This window comes from Sus scrofa, chromosome 1 (assembly GCF_054392235.1).
Source record: "Sus scrofa isolate SSC_HxYL_T2T_F1_AM1 chromosome 1, Sscrofa_HxYL_maternal_Yorkshire_Landrace_v2.0, whole genome shotgun sequence".
NCBI classification, from domain to species: Eukaryota; Metazoa; Chordata; class Mammalia; order Artiodactyla; family Suidae; genus Sus; species Sus scrofa.
In genome coordinates this window covers 185,887,249-185,908,150 of record NC_139383.1, presented here as the reverse complement: position 1 = coordinate 185,908,150, position 20,902 = coordinate 185,887,249, and positions in this window count along the sequence as shown.

Genomic DNA, 20,902 nt, shown 5'->3' with positions numbered 1-20,902 from the left:
TTGCTTGATATGATTTCAATTTTCTTAAAGTTACCGAGGTTGGATTTGTAGCCCAGGATGTGATCAATCTTAGAGAATGTTCCATGTGCACTTGAGAAGAATGTGTATTCTGTTGCTTTTGGATGAAATGTCCTATAAATATCTATCAAGTCCATCTGGTTTAATGCTTCATTCAGGGTCTGTGTTTCCTTATTCCTTTTCTGTCTGAATGATATGGGTCGTGTTTTTGTGTCCATTTAGCCAGTCTATGTCTTTTGGTTGGGGCATTTAGTCTGTTAACATTTAAGGTAATCATTGATATGTATGTTCTTATTGCCATTTATTAACTGTTTTGGATTTGTTTTTGTTGCTCTTTTTTCTTCCCTTCTTCTCTTGTTCTCTCCTCTTGTGGTTTGATGACTATCTTTAGTGTTGTATTTGAGTTGATTTTTCTTATTTGTGTGTGTATCAATTATAGATTTTTGGTTTCCAATTATTCTGATCATTTGATGTAAGAGTCTATATATATATACATGTGATTGTTTTAAGTTGTTGGTCTCTTAATTTTAAGTGCATCTCCAGTGTCCTGCATTTGTACCCTCCTCTTCTTACGATTTCTGATTTTGGTGGCATAATTGTGTGTGGATGATTTTGTGTCTTTACTGTATATATACCTTTACTGGTGAGCCTTGTCATTTGTGGTATTTTTGTTTCTGGTTGTGGCCTTTTCTTTTCTGCCTAGAGAAGTTCCTTTAGTATTTGTTGCAAAGCTGGTTTAGTGTTGCCGAATTCTCTTAGCTTTTGCTTATCTGTGAAGCTTTTGATTTCTCCTTCAAATCTGAGTGAGAGCCTTGCTGGGTAAAGTAATCTTGGTTGGAGGTTTTTTCCTTTCATCACGTTAAGTATATCATGCCACTCCCTTCTGGCCTGCAGAGTTTCTGCTGAAAAATCTGCCGATAACCTTGCTGGGGTTCCCTTGTATGTGACTTGTTTCTTTTCCCTAGCTGCTTTCAGGATTTTCTCCTTGTCTTTAATTTTGGTCAGTTTGATTAATGTGTGTCTTGGTGTATTCCTCCTTGTGTTTATTTTATATGGTACTTGTGTTTCTGTTGGATTTGAGAGAGTGGTTCCTTTCCCATGTTAGGGAATTTTTTGGCTATTATCTCTTGGAATATTTTTTCTGTCCCCTTCTCTCTCTCTTCTCCTTCGGGCACCCCTGTAATACAGATGTTGGTGCATTGAATATTGTCCCAGAGTTCTCTGAAACTCTCTTCATTTGTTTTCAATCTTTTTTCTGTTTTCTGCATCAGTGATTTCCACTAATCTGTCCTCCACCTTGCTTATTCGTTCTTCTGCCTTCTGTTCTACAGTTGTTTGCTTGTAATGAATTTTTTATTTGAGTTGTTGTATTTTGCTTCTCTTCTTGCTTAAGTTTTATATCTTGTATTTCTCTGCTCAGTGTTTCCTGTAAATTATCCATCTTTGTCTCCATTTTTTTTTTCCAATGTCTTGTATCATCTTTATCATCAATAGTCTGAAGTCTTTTTCCTGGAAAGCTGAGAATCTCCTGATCACTTATCTGTTTTTCTGTTTGTTTGTTTGTTTTTTTTCTTTCTCCCTTATCTGAGTTGTCATTCTCTGCATTTTCATTTTTATTGGTTTTTGGTGTGGTGACCTTTTTACACACAATAGAGTTGTAATCTCTCTTACTTCTGGTGTCTGCCCCCCTTGTGACGGAAATTAGTACAGAGACTTGTTGTAGGCTTCCTGATGGGATGGACTGGTGCCTGTCCACTGTTATTTGGGGCTGATTCCTACCCCTCTGGTGGGTGGGGCTTTGTCTCTGGGTGAGATTATAGTTGGCCGTGTGTCTGGGGGGTCTTTAGGCAGCCTGTTTACTGATGGGTCAGACTGTGACCCCACCTGGATTGTTGTTTGGCCTGGGGCTTCTCAGTGCTCATGGGTGGGGCCAGATTTTCCCACAATGGCCACTTCCAGAGAAACACGCACCTGATGGATATTCCCAAAAGCTTTGCCTCCAACACCCTTCCCCACAACAAGCTACATTCACCCCCTGTTTTCCCATGAGATCCACCAGGAACTGCAGTCAGGTCCAGACCAGATTCCTATGGAGCCTTTTCTTTACCCTGGGACCCAGTGCATGTGAACGTTTGTGTGTGCCTTTTAGGAATGGTGTCTCCATTTCCCCCAGTCCTGTGGAGCTCCTGTGCAGAAACCCCATTGACCTTCAATGGCAGATGCTCTGGGGGCTCTTTCTACCAGTGCCAGATCCCCAGGTGTGGGGATTTGATGTGGGGCCCAGAACTGTCACTCCTGTAGGTGAGTCTCTGTGATATAGTTACTTTCCAGTCTGTGGGCTTCCCACCTGGGAGGTATGGGGTTGCTTATATCATGTAATTGCCCCTCCTACCTGTTGATGTGACCTCTTCTTTGTCTTTTGGAGTAGGATATCTTTTTGAGAATTTTCAGTCCATTTGGTTGAAGGTTGCTCAGCATTTGGTTGTAATTTTGTTGTTTTTATGAGAGAAGCTGAACTCCAGTTCTTCTATTCCACCATCTTAATCCCATCTCCTAAAATCTAATTTTTTGTATTAATATCATTAACATGCCAGCTTTCTGTTGGTTATTTTGCATGTTGTATCTTTTTGTGTTCTGTTGTACTTTGACCTTTCTGTATCTTGTATTTTAGATGTGTTTCTTGTAAACAGCACATAGTTGGGTTTTGTTTCTTTAATCCAATCTAATTTTGTCTTTTAATAGGATATTTACATTTAGTACAATTATTGATATATTTCTTTTTACCATTTTACTATGTTTTTCTATTTGTCCAACCTATTCTACAACCTTTTTCCGCTGCTTTTATGTTTTGGACTCTTTATGTTTATTATTCCATATGTTTACTTTTTCCCTAAATGATTTTAAAATCTTGGATCATTTTTAACTCCCCCGTGACTTAATATGCTTTTGCTAAGCATATTAAAAATATACATTCTATATTTTTGAAGCCCCATACAAATTATTATTATTGATCTCCGTGGTCAAATTTACCTACATGGAGTTTCTGTTATGGGTCAGTGTTTTAGGAACCCAACTAGTATCCATGAGGATGCGAGTTCAATCTTTGGTCCTGATCAGTGGGTTAAAGGATCTGGTGTTGCCACAGCTGTGGTGTCGGTCACAGATGAGGCTCAGATCTCATGTTGCTGTGTCTGTGGCATAAGCCAGCTGCTGCAGCTTTGATTTGACCCCTAGCCTGGGAACTTTCATATGCTGTAGTTTCAGCCGTAAAAAAAAGCAAAAAAATAAGAAATAAATAAAAAAATAAATTCACCCACATATTTACCATTCCCATTACTTTTTATTCCTTTAAAATCTGTCCTTCTATCTCAGGTCATTTTCCTTATGCCTGAGAAATATTGTTCACTCAGTGTGTCCTTAAGAACTCTGTAGATAGCCAAGGTGTATGGGAGAGGTTTGACCTCCTCCAGCATCATAAAATCTGACAAAGAACTGAGATGACAGATGCTAGCCACTCCTGAAGGTAGACTATGCCGGAGGGTCTAGGTTTGGCTCCACTCTGTAGCACATAGGTCTCTGCTCTCTTGAGCTTGTGGGGGTGCTTCTTTCTTAATGGGCAAGTATGGGCAAGGCATAATGGGCAATTGAATATGCATGGTCATGGACTTGGAGCCTGTGAGAGCTTCTATTTCCAAGAGAGCCGGATATGTGGCCCGCAATTGCTGTTCTAATGGGGGATAGCACAGGACTGAGAAGAGCAGTGTCTTGCATAAGAAACTGATAGACAACTTATGGACATAATAGGTGGGTCCAGAGACTCCTGAAGACTTGAGAGTAGGTTGATAAAGTTTCTATAGTGAAAGAGTATCTGGGGCACAAAAGAGAGTGCCTATCATACTGCAATTTGTGTAGATCCTAAACCCTTTGTTAGAGACCTACTGTGCAAGGTAGGCCGATTTTCAAGTAGTAGTATAAATGGGCTTAAGTAAAATTTGTAAATGAGGAATATGTTGTCTCTAGAACCTAAGAAGAGCTAAAAGATATTGTGGGTGCTGAGACAGTCCAACAGTGTCAGGGATGGGAGTGGCCCTTGATTTACCAAATGCTTTTCAGGGATTTGACTGAAGCAGTGGGGCTTTGCATTACATATGAGACAATGACTTACCTCTTTTCTGAGCTCCTTTGTGAGTATTTTATGTCCCAAATGAGTACTTCCAAAGAATCTCCTTGGAGGAGGATGACATCAATGTAGTGTCATACCTGTGATCCTTGAGAAAATTGGATGCAGTTATGATGTTGCCTGTAAAAATGGGGTGTGATATTCAGGTTGTTGAGGTGTCCTGTGAGCAGCTGGGTAAAGTTGTATTGTTCCCTTTGGAGGGGAAGGCAAATTGCTTCAGAGGGGCTGTTGAAATTGTCACTGAACAGAACATATTAGCTAAATTTATAACGGCAAAACATTCACCAGTTGTTGATTCAATAGGGTCAGTAATTTCACTATAGGAACCTTGACGAGTGGGACCACAGCATTTAAGCTTGTGGTAATCCACCATGAAGCACCATTCATTCTTGCCAAGTTCAAATACAGGCAAAATTGGGCTGTTAAATGGAGAAGCAGTGAGGATAATCACCTCCTTCTCTAATAGATCTTGTACAATGGATTTTGATCACTGAGTATTTTAATTTACAATAGGCTGTGCAAATTATTTTAACAGAGGGGGAGGAGAGCCCTGGCACTTTATCAAATGCCAATGACTTAATTTTAACTTGTTTCTCATTGGGTCAGAGCATTCATGCCCATTATGTTATATTTTAGGGCAATGTTAAATCTGTGGGGAATTTAGGCAAGGCAATAGCTCTGATGGTTAAGGTGAGGCATACCTATTTGTCCCTTCTTTTATATTCAGTAACTCCCTAAGGAGTATAGGGGGTACCTTGTTAAAATGAAGTGGGATCCCTCATATAAAGTCCATTAAGAATTGCCAAATGGTGTACTTTATCAGATAAGAAGTTAATTCAGAACCTATGTTATATAAGCACAAAAGCCGATAAGTGCCCTTTTTATATTTTGTTGTATAAATTCTTTTGGCAAATCTTACATTTTTCTTTTGGTCAAATTGTAGACTTTTGTTTCAGTTTTTTGTTTATTTTCCCTCCCCTATATTCAGGCTTCTTTCTTTTGTTTTTGTTTTTGTTTTTGTTTTGGAGTGTGTGTGTGTGTGTGTGTGTGTGTGATTACTGGATATTTTTCAAGGGAAGGAGAGAGTGCTCTAACCTGCTCATATTTATGAATTTCTTTTTCCAGAGAGCCTCACATCAGGACCATCAAGGTTAGGGTCTTCCCCTGTGGCGATGGTTGTTTTTTAGGGTTTAAGGATTCCCGTTTTGTCTTTTTTTTGTGGGGGGGCCCACACCTGCAGCATATGGTGGTTCCCAGGCCAGAGCCATAGCAACGCCAGATCCAAGCTGCATCTGTGACCTGCAGCACAGCTCATGGCAACGCCGAATCCTTAACCCATTGAGGAAGGCCAGGGATTGAACCTGCAACCTCATGGTTCCTAGTTGGTTTCGTTTCCTCTGTGCCACAATGGGAACTCCAGGATTCCCATCTTAAGTCAGATTTGAGTTAGCTCTTTTGCTGTGCTTCAAGGGTCTCATGGATTTTTTTTCTTCATGTAACCCTGAGGATTAGCATCTCAGTTTGACACAGGTACATGGAAACACAACAACAGAGGTATTTAACATCCTGGTAAGCCATTTTCTCTTAGGAGTGAGGACCTCGGCACATCACGTAATGGCTTTTTTTTGTTGTTGTTCTCTCTCTCTCCTTCCCTTCTTTCCATCCTTCTGCCCTCCCATTCTCCCTCTCCGACTGCATAATGACTGCTTTTTCATTGGCAACTACCATATCTTACATGGGGGTGTAGTCTTTCCGCTGAGGATTTTTTTTTTTTTCCTACCCATGGTATATGGAAGTTCCTGGCTCAGGGATTGAACCCGCACCTTTGCAGTGACCTGAGCTGCTGCAGTTGGATTCTTGACCCTCTGCATTATAGTGGTAACCCCGCCCCTGAGTACTCTATATATTGGGCACAGTGCCTGGTTGAGACACCACCAATTGGTCACAGGGTAAGTGTCTATCCCCAGAGTTTAGCCTCAGTCACAGCTTCATTCTAGGACACATGGTTAGATCTTGGCTGAGACACCGGAACCAGGGCCACTTTATGGAGGGCTCTAATAGTGTACTGCTTTCCTTAAATGCCAAATATCCAAACTTCTGACTTAGGTTGACAAAATCAATATCAGAGGCTTAATAAGTCTTTCCACATGCAGCACAGCACAGTATAATTCAAAATGTAAGCTAGCCAGCCAGCAGTTGAGACATTCTACATTCTGTGCCTTGTCTGTACCTGGCTGGTAGACCAAGAGAAAAAGAAGACCCCCAGGAGTGGTGGTGAGAGCCCAAACAATCCTGCTTACAGTGCTACTTTCCGTGACCACTCCACATATAGAGCTGGATACCCATCTCACATTTGGTTTGGATGTCAAGACATATCATGCCACACACATATCAGTATGGCAAGAGTATGAAAACAGCAAGGCTAATATTACTTACATAATGAGGTTTTTTTGTTGGTTTGTTATAGGGGAGGCTTCTCAAGCTTGTCTGAAAATGTCTTGAGAGAACAAGGAAAGGAGACTGACTAGGGATTTTTATTAAGACCAGGGGTGGGGCTAAAGTGAGGCTTCCTGTTTTGAAGCAGGGGCTTATGTTTGAATCTCCAAATGACACCAAAGGAGGGAGACCATGGGCTTTCTTATTAGATCTGGGGCACAAGGGAAGAGAGAGAACTGAGTTGTCAGCAGTGAAACATCAGAAATAAAGTCAGACTCTATTACCTTTTAGCTCTTACATTTAGGTCTTCAATCCGTTTGGGTTAGTTTTTGTATATGATATAAGGTAGGGGTCCAACTTCATTCTTTTGTGTGTGAATATCTATTTGTCCCAACACCATTTATAGAAGAGATTTTTTTTCAGTTTAACAGAAGCTCAGCAATGGAGGTGTCAATTTTTTTTTACCTCTCTGTTAATAATTTGGTATTTTAACTTATTTGTCTGTGGGTCCTGTGTGTAATGGTTCCTCAGATGAGAACTATAAATGGCAGTAAGGTGAGTAGTAGGATTCAGGTGTTACTGAATCCCTTTAAAATAGGATGGTAATCTCACTCTCATACCTTTGAAAACCTAGGACAAGAATCTTGGAGACAGACTACTTACTAGCTGCCTATCTGAATTTTAATAAGCATGGATTTTAAGTTGGTGAATTCTGCCTATTTTTGAGATCCTACCATTTCCACCTCAATCTTGTCTTGGTAATAAGTAATTCTAGATTTATGCCTGAGGCTTCTGGTGTGTCTTGGATACTCTCTTGACTTTTACAAAGTTTCTCCTTTTAGCCTGGTTATTTTCCCCGAGAACCTACCTGGCAGATCACTCTCCAGGTCTTGGCTCCTTCTCTTAATGTTGCCACAAATGTACCTTCCTGCTTGTGCTTCAATTTTAGACTATAATATTAATAGCTAACAGTATATCTATGTGTATATATGTATATATATATCACACTGAACTAATAGCTTCTAGTATGTGATCCAAATGCCAACCAAGGAGTTGGTCTTGATTCTTGGATATTGATAATATTGTCTCACATCATTGTTTTTACCTGCTATGTAAGCCCAGAGCTCTTTCCGTGATTGTACAAATTCTTGTGGTTCTTAATATTCCTCAAAACTGTTTGTCTAGTTCAGCTTATTGGTTATCTTGCTATCTCATGTGTGTGTCTTGCTCCATGCCATGACCCAGATGTGACACTCTGTACTCTCAAAGGCATTTTGGTGTGTAGTTGACTTCATTCAAGAGTTAGGAAGGGTGAGGAAGGGTTTATGGTAGCAATGCAAGAGTTCCAATTAAACACTGGGCATTCTCCTTCCATAGAAAAACTTTGGCATCTTCAACACTATGAATTTTTCCTAAAACTTTTTATTTTGAAGTAACTTCAGACTTATAGAAAAGTTTTAAAAATAGTATAAAGTATTCTTGTACATCCATGATTTTCCAAGTCCAAGAAGTACCAGGCTTAATTTGCCACAAATATGTCAATTTTCCTAAGCCACATTTCCTAATATTCTTGGCTTAATTCCAGAGTAATCAGCATATACTTGAAATTAAACATTCTAGGAGTTCCCATTGTGGCTCAGCAGAAGCAAGTATACATGACTAGTATACATGAGGATGCAGGTTCCAATCCCTGGCCTTGCTCAGTGGGTTAAGGATCCCACTGTAGCTGCAGTGTAGTTGCAGATGAGGCTTGGATTCCGTGTTGCTGTGGCTGTGCTATAGGCCAGCAGCTATAGCTCCGATTTGACCCCTAGCATGGTAACTCCCATATGCTGCAGGTGCAGCCCTAAAAACAAACAAAACAAAACAAAACAAAAAAAGGAACACCTCCCCCATTAAACATTCTATTTAGAATAGATCAGAGAAATAGGAAAGCATTACAACTTCCTCTTTTACTTGGTAGGTCTTGTCCAGACTATAATGTTCTGTTTTTCCTGTCTTTCTGCACCTTTATCCTGGGAGTAGACAGAATCACCTGAGGAATAGAGGGTACTGAGAAAAGAAGGATGGAAATCCTGGCACTATAAACCTCTTTATCTGCCCACTGATGATAGAGCACCCAGCTCGGCAAAATAGGTTTGATTGTAATTCTCTATATCATCCTATTAGTCCTTGATTAATGACTTCCTTGGCATTGATGAAAAAAAAGAACTAACAGTTTTTGAGAACCTGACAGTCACTGTATTACACTTTCTATACTTGAAAACACATGCAGATTAGAGATTTTTTGTTTTAGTTTAGTTTTTGGCCACACATATGGCATGTGGAAGTTCTGGGCCAAGGATCAAATAGAGAGCCTTTGTATAAAGTCTCTATTTATAAAGGAGATGTGTTACATATGCACAATGCAGTATTACTTAGATATAAAAAAGAACAAAATAATGTCATTTGCAGCAATATGGATGGATCTAGAAATTACCACACTAAGTGAAATGTCAGAGAAAGAAAAATGTCTTATGAGATCACTAATATGTGGAATCTAATAAAAATGATACAAAAGATTTATTCTCAAAACAGAAACAGACTCAAAGATTGTGAAGCCAAAATTATGGTTAGCAAAGGGGAAATAGTGGACAGGGGAAGGGATAAATTAGGAGGTTGGGATTAATATATACACACTAGTATGTAGAAAGTAGATGGGTAACAGGAACCTACTGTATAGTACGGGTAAATCTACTCAATACTATATAATATACTGTATGGAAAAAATCTGAAAAAGAATAGATAAATGTAAATGTGTAACTGATTCATGTTGCTGTACACCTGAAACTAATACAATGTTGTAATTCAAGTGTACTCCAAAAAGATAAAGTAAATAAAAAGAAGTTCAAGTGATTAATTTATGGTGGTCTGGTAACCTTTGAGGGACAGAAGAACTGCTAGTCTTCTGGGGCTTGCTTTTGGAGGAACGAGATGGGAAGTGGGAGAAATCGTGGAAGATGTTTTTGGCAGCAGGGTTGGGGTAGAAGAAATGAAAAGAGCAGCAGCAGCAGCATGATGATACACAGATGGAGATGCTGGAAGATAAATCTTAGTAAAATCTGCTTTTCCCAGAAAGCAGAGCCAGGGAATAGGACTTGGATGCAGGTAATTTATTTGGGAAGTGATTCCAGGAAGCAGGAGAAAGAAGTGTGATGTTTGCTTGAAATGGCAAACATTAGGGCTGGAGGTGAGTCTGAGGTCATGTCCATCACTGTTATAACTGAAACCAGATGGGCCTTGAGGATGAGATGTGGACACTGGAGGCATTTACTGTTGTCAGTACAGCACTGTGTCTTCACACAGCTCATAGTCATATCCCACATTAAGTCCACTGTTTCCTTGACCTTCAAGGAGATGGCAGGCCTCAGTATCTCGGTAAGACAATATAATGGGCTAGAAGAATAAGCTTTAGTCTCTGCTGTTGCAGTGGGTCAAAGGCCATGACTGATATTTTTTCTCTTCTACCATCCATTCTTGATTTCTCTTACTCAGCACTTTGGTGGGTGTTGCTTGCTCAGCAGGGTATCTTTGGTTTTGTTTGTTTTGTTTTGTTTTTTTTTTGGGTGCTCCCTGAGCATGTGGAAGCTCCCAGGCCAGGGACTGAACTGCACTGCAGCTATGGCCCAAGCTGCTGGAGTGACAATGCCAGATCCTTAACCCTCTGTGCCATAAGAGAACTCCTTTGGCAGGGCGATCTACACAGATTCTGTCCCTGAAGGGTCTGAGCCTTTGGCTGTCTTGCTCTCATTAGGTATTGACTGCTGCACTTGCCTGTTTGCTGTTATCACTGGACATGAGAGCACCAGAAGACGCAAGTGGATATCCCAGGTACCAATATTCCTCTCCATGGGCCCATTATGTGCAGCAATCCTGGTTCTCATGATAATTAGAGTTCCTGGCCCCTGTTGCATAGTAACTTCTTTCATTGTCTGCTGGCCCACTAACGTAAGGTCCCAAAGTGATCAGGTTGCTAACTGTAGTTTCAGATTCAGTGAAGTCCTTGCCTTACTCTCTGGTGGAAATAAAATCCCCCAAGAAACAAAGACCTCTAATCAGAAGCCCAAGGTGGTGAAGAGGGAAGACTACATTCTGCAAGAGGAGTCACTGGGAATGGGGGAAGGGTGAGGCAGTTCTATGTCCATTCCTTGCCTCTGTACCCATGTATTAAGCTATAGGGTCACAGAGGTCTCTATCAGTCCCTGGTCGAATTACACATACTACCTCCTAGAGGACAGCATCCCTATCTTGCAGAGTATCAACACTGAATTGGTGCCTCAGCTGATCTTTAATAGGATGTTCTATCACTCTTTTAGTCTGATTGCTAAAATCCCAAAGTTGCTGCTAAAATAAAGGATAGGCTGAGGGAATGACTCAGGCTTCAAAGATATCTGCTATAGGGGAGAACTGTTGGTATTATTTTAAATGACCAGAAAAGTTTTGGGTAGGCTGCTTTAATTTTTGCCCAGTGAAGGCGGTTGATCTAGCCTCATAGATTGTATTTCTGGCCTAGCTTTATTGAGTAATGATTGACAAAAATTGTATGTATTTAAGGTGTACAAGGTGGTGTTTTGATATCTATCTATCTATATATATGTATATATACACATACTATGAAATGATTACCACAATCAAGATAATTAACATATCTATTGCCTCACATAGTTAGTTACACTTTGTGTGCTTGTGTGTAAAACACTTAAGATCTACTCTTAGAACAGTTTGGAGATACCTTAGAAATCTATACATAGAATTTCCATATGACCCCACAATCCCACTCTTGGGCATCTATCCGGACAAAACTCTACTTAAAAGAGACACATGCATCCGCATGTTCATTGCAGCACTATTCACAATAGCCAGGACATGGAAACAATCCAAATGTCCATCGACAGATGATTGGATTCGGAAGATGTGGTATATACACACAATGGAATACTACTCAGCCATAAAAAAGAATGACATAATGCCATTTGCAGCAACCTGGATGGAACTAGAGAATCTCATACTGAGTGAAATGAGCCAGAAAGACAAAGACAAATACCATATGATATCACTTATAACTGGAATCTAATATCCAGCACAAATGAACATCTCCTCAGAAAAGAAAATCATGGACTTGGAGAAGAGACTTGTGGCTGCCTGATGGGAGAGGGAGGGAGTGGGAGGGATCGGGAGCTTGGGCTTATCAGACACAACCTAGAATAGATTTACAAGGAGATCCTGCTGAATAGCATTGAGAACTTTGTCGAGATACTCATGTTGCAACAGAACAAAGGGTGGGGAAAAATGTAATTGTAATGTATACATGTAAGGATAACTTGATCCCCTTGCTGTACAGTGGGAAAAAAAAAAAAGATCTACTCTTAGCAAATTTCAAGCACACAATATTTATTATTAACTATAATCACCACTCTGTGCTCTATGTGCTGTACATGCTGTCTCAGAAATTACTCATTTTATAACTGAAAGTTTGTATCCTTTGACCACCTGCTCCCCATTTCCCTCACCATCCCACCCACCATGCCTCAGTTGCTGGTAACCACCATTCTCCTCTCTGTTTCTATGAGACTTGTTTAGATTCCATACAAAGGTGTTTGTTTTTCTGTGCCTGTGCACATGCTCCCCAGGTTCATCCGTGTTGTCACATATGGTTTTCTTCTTTTTTAAGGCTGAATCATACTCCACTGTCATTAATTTTAAAAATTCACTAATATATCAGTTGCATTAAAATAATCAATCTTAGAATAACTAATTTATGCATACCATGACATCTATTATGGTGGATTTTTTTTGTTACATTCATTGTGCTCCCTGCTCTGCAGTGTGATGGTGCCTCAGAGGTTAAATAAGCAGGAAGAGAGTAACATCAAGGTTGAGTAGAGTGTATGAAGGTATAAAACGTGCAGAAAAAAATTGATTCCAGGATACATTTAGTGTTACATGATCAACAATCACTTCACCTTCCTATGCTTCTTAACAGTATGAGAGTTTTTGATTAACTTTTTTTGGTCACTTTGTTGGGCTATTATAGCACTTAGAAAAATATATGGCACTACACAAGTATAAGGTAATTCTTTCCCAAAGTACTATATGAAGAATTTGGAATACATGGGAGAAGGTGGTTGCTAATATGTGCTTGGGCCAAGAAGGAAGTTGAGTTGATTGACTCTTACAACTGAAAGAAAAAAAGTTATTTAAAACTACAACTAACTGAAAGCACCTGCATTTGTGCCAAGGGAGTATCATAATTTCCCTCCCGATTAGACTTTTAAAGAACAGGATTGTCTACTGTCAATGGTCCGTTATTAGCTCTGTGGTCTTCTCCTCCAAACCTTTAATTAAATATGACTCTCGCTGGGGGTAGTGATGTTTTGAAGAAACTAAGGAAAGAGCTGGTTCCAAATCAGGGAATGACTGGGGAGGTGGTATTTGAATGAGTTAGAGAGTTCAACAGGAAACTGAGTGCAAGAAAATTTGAGATTGTGAGCCCCTAGGAATTCTCAGAAATCCTAGGGAGGCAGTAGCCTTCCCTTTAGACCTGGAATAGGAAGTGTGAAATTGTTCTTACACATTTCAGAAATCAGGGAGACCTCAAATAACATCCAGGTGACACCTACTTTTTGTGGTCCTAAACCTCCTAATTCTGATACAGGAGCTATTGCAGTTGAGTGGAAGCCAAAGCTCAGAACTTTGGTCAGAAGGAGGATCAGGGGTTTTCAACTTTTGGCAACAAATATCAGTATTTGAATACATTTTATCTTTGGGCTGATCAAGAGTCCTGGATTATAGTTTATAACATATTTTTATATTAAGTGAAATAATGTTAAAGATGGTTTTTACAAATACTGTTTTAAAACGATAATGAGTCATAGTTTGATCAGCCAGCTGATTGTTACTGAAAACTGATAACCTTTGTTGCCTCTGCAAAATTCTGGACTATCTTTTGTTTTTTGAGTCATTAATGGCACTTGCCTTCTCAGCAAAATTTCCTTTTATTGTACCCTCTCCTAATTTATTTTTACCCACTGAAATCTTGATTTTTGCATGGCTGCAAATTTCATGGTTAATTCATTTACCTTTACATTTCGGATTTCTGGGAAAATGCATATCCTTTATTTTGAAACAACTCTTACCTTTAGTTTTGGTTCAGAAGCCCATTTCCTATTGAGGAAGGAGTTCTTTGAAAAGATTACTACTCTAGGAGATCTTGCTGTGGCACAATGGGATTGGTGGTGTCTCTGGAGCACTGGGTCGCAGGTTTGATCTCCGGCCTTGCACAGTGGCGTAGGGTGCATCTGTGGCTTAGATCTGATCCATGGCCCAGGAACTCTGTATGGCTAAGGGTGGCCAAAAAAGAAAAAATGTTACTTCTCTAGAATTTTACATGTTTTCTGTTTTATCTTAATTGTACTTGCCTTTGTTTTAGATTTTTCATTAAAAAAATTTTTTTTTAATCGTGCTACAAGTCGTAGCATGTTGGTATGTCTCTAGATGGCAGCATAGTACCATCAAAGAAGCTCAGATTTTTCTGCTAGACATGCACAGTGTTCCTCCTTCTAAAAAGATGATCTTCATTTGCCAATGATAGCTGCTTCTTTCCTTTCATTGTTTCCCTTTTTGACCCAATCTTGAAGTATTTGATCGCTAATTATATTTGGCATCAAAGTGAAATTTGCAAAACACCAAGGGTGCTGGATTAGGTTTTAGGGTGCTGCAAAGTCTTAATATCCATTAAACTTCGTCTTTTTTTTTTTTGTCTTTTTGCCATTTCTTGGACTGCTCCTGCGTCATATGGAGGTTCCCAGGCTAGGGGTCGAATCGGAGCTGTAGCCGCCAGCCTACACCAGAGCCACAGCAATGCGGGATCCGAGCCGCATCTGCGACCTACACCACAGCTCACGGCAACGCCGGATCGTTAACCCACTAAACAAGGGCAGGGACCGAACCCGCAACCTCATGGTTCCTAGTCGGATTCGTTAACCACTGCGCCACGACGGGAACTCCTAAACTTGGTCTTTTAATGATAATAACAATAAAGATGGCTTAGAATATTAAGAATTCTTGGTCATAGATTGACTCATTATTTGCCTAGTATAGGTATCAAGTGCTGTATAGCACTTAGGTTAGCATTAAAAGTCTAAATATTTACAATCCATAGGTAGTATTTATAGTTATTTTTCAATTAGAGCAGATCATCATCCTGGGCTTTCCAATGTTTTGCCATTAATAGAAATTTTTATTACCGAGTCAGGTTCAGGAAAATATCTTGGTAGTCAATTTGCCGTTCCTTTCTTCTGTCTTGCCATTGAAAACTGCTGGCGCATACCTTTGTCTCTGTTGATGAGTTTGTTTCCCTTATGAGCCAATAAACTTTGCTTTCTTCTATGACTTCAGCCTGGATTTTTAACATTAGGCAGCCTCTTTGAAAATGCATTACCCTGGCCTGGAGGGGAGAAAAGAGTGGGAATTCACATTCTCAGTACAAATTTTTTCTTTGTTACTAGTGGACAGTCAGCTTTTCCTCTTTGTGGGGTGGAATTGTGGGCTTGTCAGCTTTTCCTCCCTGTATAGCCTTCCCTCTCATTCATCTGTTGATGGACACTTGGATTGCTTCCACTGTATGGCTGTTGTGAATAATGCTGCTATAAACATGAGTATTCAGCTATCTTTTTGAGTCCTGCTTTCACTTACTTTGGTATAGACCTAGAGTATAATTGCTAGATCACACAGTAGGTCTATTTTAAATATTTTGAGTAACCACCATATTGTTTTCCATAGCAGCTGCACCATTTTACATTATAATAACATGGCACAAGGCTTTCGATTTTCCACATCCTCACCAACATTTGCTATTTTATATTTTTTGATAATAGCTATCCTAGTAAGTATGTGGTGGTATCTCATTGTGGTATTTATTTGCATTTCCCTAAAAAATCTTTTGAGTATCTTTTCATGTGCTTATTGACTATTTGTATATCTTCATTGTGGAAATGTCTATTCAAGTGCTTTGCCCATTTTTAAATCATTTGCTTTTTTGTTGATGTAGGATTTCTTTATATATTCTGGATATTAATCCCTGATCAGATACATGATGTGTAAATTTTTTCTACCATTCCATGGGTTGCCTTTGTGTCCTTTGATGCACAGAAGTCTAACCTTCTTTTATTTATTTATTTATTTAATTATTTTTTTCTTTTTAGGGCTACACCTGTGACATATGGAAGTTGGCTGGCTAGAGGTCGCATCTGAGCTGCAGCTGCCAGTCTACGCCTTAGCCACAGGAACACCAGATCTGAGCTGCACCTGCGACCTACATCACAACTCACAGAAATGCTGGATCCTTAACCCACTAAGTAAGGTCAGGGATGGAGCCTGCATCCTCATGGATGCTAGTCAAGTTAGTTATTGCTGAGCCACAACAGGAACTCCGTAACCTTCTTTTAAATGTATGTATTAAATAGCACTTGAATTCATTGGCTGCTCATTCTGTGAATGCCATGTTCCATTAAACAGCTCCACAACTCTCTGAGAAGACAGAGCCCTCTTTGGCTGCTAGTGTTTCCGTTCCCCATAATCTCCATTGCAATTAGTGAGTCATGCTCTTTGAATACCTTTCTTACTATCAACCTTGATCTGCAGAAGAGAACCACTCCCAAATTTCTTAGTGATGCTGGTACCTCTCTTACCAGCATATTTTTTGCCTTGTGAATGATGTGGCCACTGGACCTGCTCTAGTGAGTGTTCTGTCTTCACATAAAATATCCTTCTAAAGCATGACTGCTTTTCTAAGCCATTTAATTTTTTCCACACAGTCAGGCATAGCAACTCAGGCATTTCAGCTTACCTTTGCTTGCACCATTGCTTTCCTAAATCTTCTAAGAGCTACTGTAGTAGAAAGTTTGCCCAGCTATGGCAGTCCTTGCCAGGGTGTTAAATCATGTGTGCTTACACCATGCTCCTAGTCAGTAAACTTTTTTTTTTTTACTTCTTCAGTTAATTTTATTATTTATTAAAAAATATTTTTATTGTTATTTCCCCAATACAATTTTTTTTATACTGTACAGCATGGTGACCCAGTTATGCATACATGTAAGCCAGTCTTATATTCTGATCAGGCACTGTCCATATCCAATCCCATGGATATTCCCTTAACTCTTGCTTGTTATATTAGCCAATTATTTTAGTTCCTTCAGGGAATATACAATCTATATATTTTCTTACCAAGCTCAGAATTTCCTCTAGTTGGGCTATGCTAGGATTTAAACCTATTTGTCAGTGGAGTCCAGGAGAGGAGGAAGGGGCAACTCCTGATGAGACACCTATAATATTGTGGGAAAGAGACCTCCACATTGTTTTCCATACAAGGGATGTGCTCTTTTTTTTTTGAGTTTTTAAAATTTATTTTTGGTTGTTTTAATCTTTTTTTAAATTTAATTTTTAGTGAAGTATAGTTTGCACAATATTATGTAAGTTACAGGTATATGATATAGTAATTCACAATTTTTAAAGATTATATTCCATTTATGGCTATTATAAAATATTGCCTATAGCCCTTGTGTTGTAAATATATCCTGTGGCTTATTTTATTTTTACCAGCAAAAGCTAATTTATTTGTAAATACCAGAAACTGGCTGGGAAATTCAAGCTATGGCAAACCATAGGCAAATCCCAGCTTATTTTAATTCCCTACCCCAATATTGTCCCTCCCCTTTTCCTTCTCCTCACTGGTAACTGAGATTTATTCTCTATATCTGTGAGTCTATTTCTTTTTTATTATATTCACTAGTTTGTTGTTGTATTTTTTAGATTTCACACATAAGCATTATTGTATAGTAACTGTCTTTCTCTGTCTGACTTATTTCACTTACCATAATACTCTTAAAGACCATACATGTTGTTGCAAATGGCAAAATTTTATTCTTTTTAATGGCTGAGTAGTATGTAGTATTTCATTTTATGTATATACCACTTCTTTTTCCAGTCATCTGTTTTTGGACACTTAGGTTGCTTTCATATCTTGGCAATTGTAAACAATGCTGCTATGAACACTGGGGTACACACATCTTTTTGAATTAATGTTATTATTTTTTCCTGGTAAATACTCAAGAGTGGAATTGCTGGGTCATATGTGGTTTTGATTTGCATTTGCCTGATGATTAGTGATGTTGAGCACATTTTCATGTGCCTATTGGCCATCTGAATGTCCTGTATTCAGATCTTCTGCTCATTTTTAAATTGTGGTTTTTATTTTTTGCTTTTTAGGGCCACATTCACGGCATATGGAAGTTCTAAGACTAGGGGTCAAATTGGAGCTATAGCTGCTGGCCTACACCACATCCACAGCAATGCCAAATCCAAACTGGGTTGGCGACCTACACCAGAGCTCATGGCAATGCCAGATCCTTAACTCACTGAGCAAGGGCAGGGAAAGAACCTGTGTCCTCCTGGATCCTAGTCAGATTTGTTTCCTCTGCGCCACTATGGGAACTCCTCAGGTTAGTTGTTTTTTTGATATGAACTTATATGAGCTGTTTATATATATCTTGAATATTAACCCCTTATTGGTTATATGCATCAATCTTTAAAAAAATTTATTATTTTTTTATTAATGATTTCTATTTTTTTCATTAGAGTTGGTTTACTGTGTTCTGTCAGTTTTCTACTGTACAGCAAAGTGACCTACCACATATATACATTCTTTTTCTCACATTATCCTCCATCATGTTCTATCACAACTGACTAGATATAGTTCTCTGTGATATACAGCAGGATCTCATTACTTATCCATATCAAATGGAATGGTTTTCATCTATTAATCCCAAGATCTGAGTCCATCCCACTCCCTCCCCCTCCCCCTTGGCAACCACAAGTCTGTGGTCCAAGTCCATACATTTCTTTTCGGTGGAAAGGTCCATTTGTGCCATATATTAGATTCCAGATATAAGTGACATCATATGGTATTTGTCTTTCTCTTTCTGACTTACTTCACTTAGTATGAGAGTCTCTAGTTCCATCCATGTAGCTGCAAATGGGTATTATTTTGTTCTTTTTGTGGCTGAGTAGTACCCCATTGTGTATATATACCACATCTTCCTAATCCAATCATTTGATATTATTTCAATTTTCTTAAAGTTACAAAGGTTTGATTTTTAGCCCAGGATGTGATCAGTGTTCTATGTGCACTTGAGAAGAATGTGTATTCTGTTGCTTTTGGATGGAATGTCCTATAAATATCTATTAAGTCCCCCTGGTCTAATTCTTCATTCAGGGCCTGTGTTTCCTTATTGCTTTTCTGTCTGGATGATCTGTCCATTGCTGTAAGTGGAGTGTTAAAGTCCCCCCCCCATTATTGCGTTATGTTGGTTTCTTCTTTTAAGGTGGTTAGCAGTTGCCTTATATATTGTGGTGATCCTATGTTGGGCGCATGGATATTTAAAATTGTTGTATCTTATTCTTGGATTGATCCTATGATCATAAGGTAGTGACCTTCCTTGTCCCTTAAAATATTCTTCATTTTAAAGTCTATTTTGTCTGATAGGAGTATTGCTACTCCAGCTTTCTTTTAATTCCCATTTGCATGGAAAAATTTTTTTCCATCCTCTCACTTTCAATTTGTATTTGTCCCTAGAAATGAAGTGGGTCTCATGAAGACTGCATATATATGGGTCGTGTTTTTGTGTCCATTTAGCCAGTCTATGTCTTTTGGTTGGGGCATTTAGTCTGTTAACATTTAAGGTAATCATTGATATGTATGTTCTTATTGCCATTTATTAACTGTTTTGGATTTGTTTTTGTTGCTCTTTTTTCTTCCCTTCTTCTCTTGTTCTCTCCTCTTGTGGTTTGATGACTATCTTTAGTGTTGTATTTGAGTTGATTTTTCTTATTTGTGTGTGTATCAATTATAGATTTTTGGTTTCCAATTATTCTGATCATTTGATGTAAGAGTCTATATATATATACATGTGATTGTTTTAAGTTGTTGGTCTCTTAATTTTAAGTGCATCTCCAGTGTCCTGCATTTGTACCCTCCTCTTCTTACGATTTCTGATTTTGGTGGCATAATTGTGTGTGGATGATTTTGTGTCTTTACTGTATATATACCTTTACTGGTGAGCCTTGTCATTTGTGGTATTTTTGTTTCTGGTTGTGGCCTTTTCTTTTCTGCCTAGAGAAGTTCCTTTAGTATTTGTTGTAAGGCTGGTTTAGTGTTGCCGAATTCTCTTAGCTTTTGCTTATCTGTAAAGCTTTTGATTTCTCCTTCAAATCTGAGTGAGAGCCTTGCTGGGTAAAGTAATCTTGGTTGGAGGTTTTTTCCTTTCATCACGTTAAGTATATCATGCCACTCCCTTCTGGCCTGCAGAGTTTCTGCTGAAAAATCTGCCGATAACCTTGCTGGGGTTCCCTTGTATGTGACTTGTTTCTTTTCCCTAGCTGCTTTCAGGATTTTCTCCTTGTCTTTAATTTTGGTCAGTTTGATTAATGTGTGTCTTGGTGTATTCCTCCTTGTGTTTATTTTATATGGTACTTGTGTTTCTGTTGGATTTGAGAGAGTGGTTCCTTTCCCATGTTAGGGAATTTTTTGGCTATTATCTCTTGGAATATTTCTTCTGTCCCCTTCTCTCTCTCTTCTCCTTCGGGCACCCCTGTAATACAGATGTTGGTGCATTGAACATTGTCCCAGAGTTCTCTGAAACTCTCTTCATTTGTTTTCAATCTTTTTTTCTCTTTTCTGTTCCACATCCATAATTCTCACAAAGATTCCACTCCTAAAGGATGCACACAAAATCTCACATGCTCTGGGACCCATGGAAGTAGCACTAATTTGAAAGGACCCTGGGTCAGATACACCTCTTGATCTTTGAGAGTCTCACAGGTTAGGGGTCCAATCGGAGTTACAGCTGCCAGCCTATGCCACAGCCACAACAATTTAGGATCTGAGCCATGTCTGTGATCTACACCACAGCTCACTGCAACACCGGATCCTTAACCCACTGACCAAGGCCAGGGATTGAACCCACAACCTCGTGGTTCCTAATCGGTTTTGTTTCCACTCTGCCATGATGGGAACTCCTTTATTCAGATTTGATGGAGAGATAAAAGCTTTACAGACAAACAAAAGCTAAAATAGAATTCTTTCAGCACCACCAAACAAGCTTTGCAAGAAATGTTAAAGGAACTTCTCTAAGCAAATAAGAAAAAGCCACAACTGGAAATGTGAAAATTGCA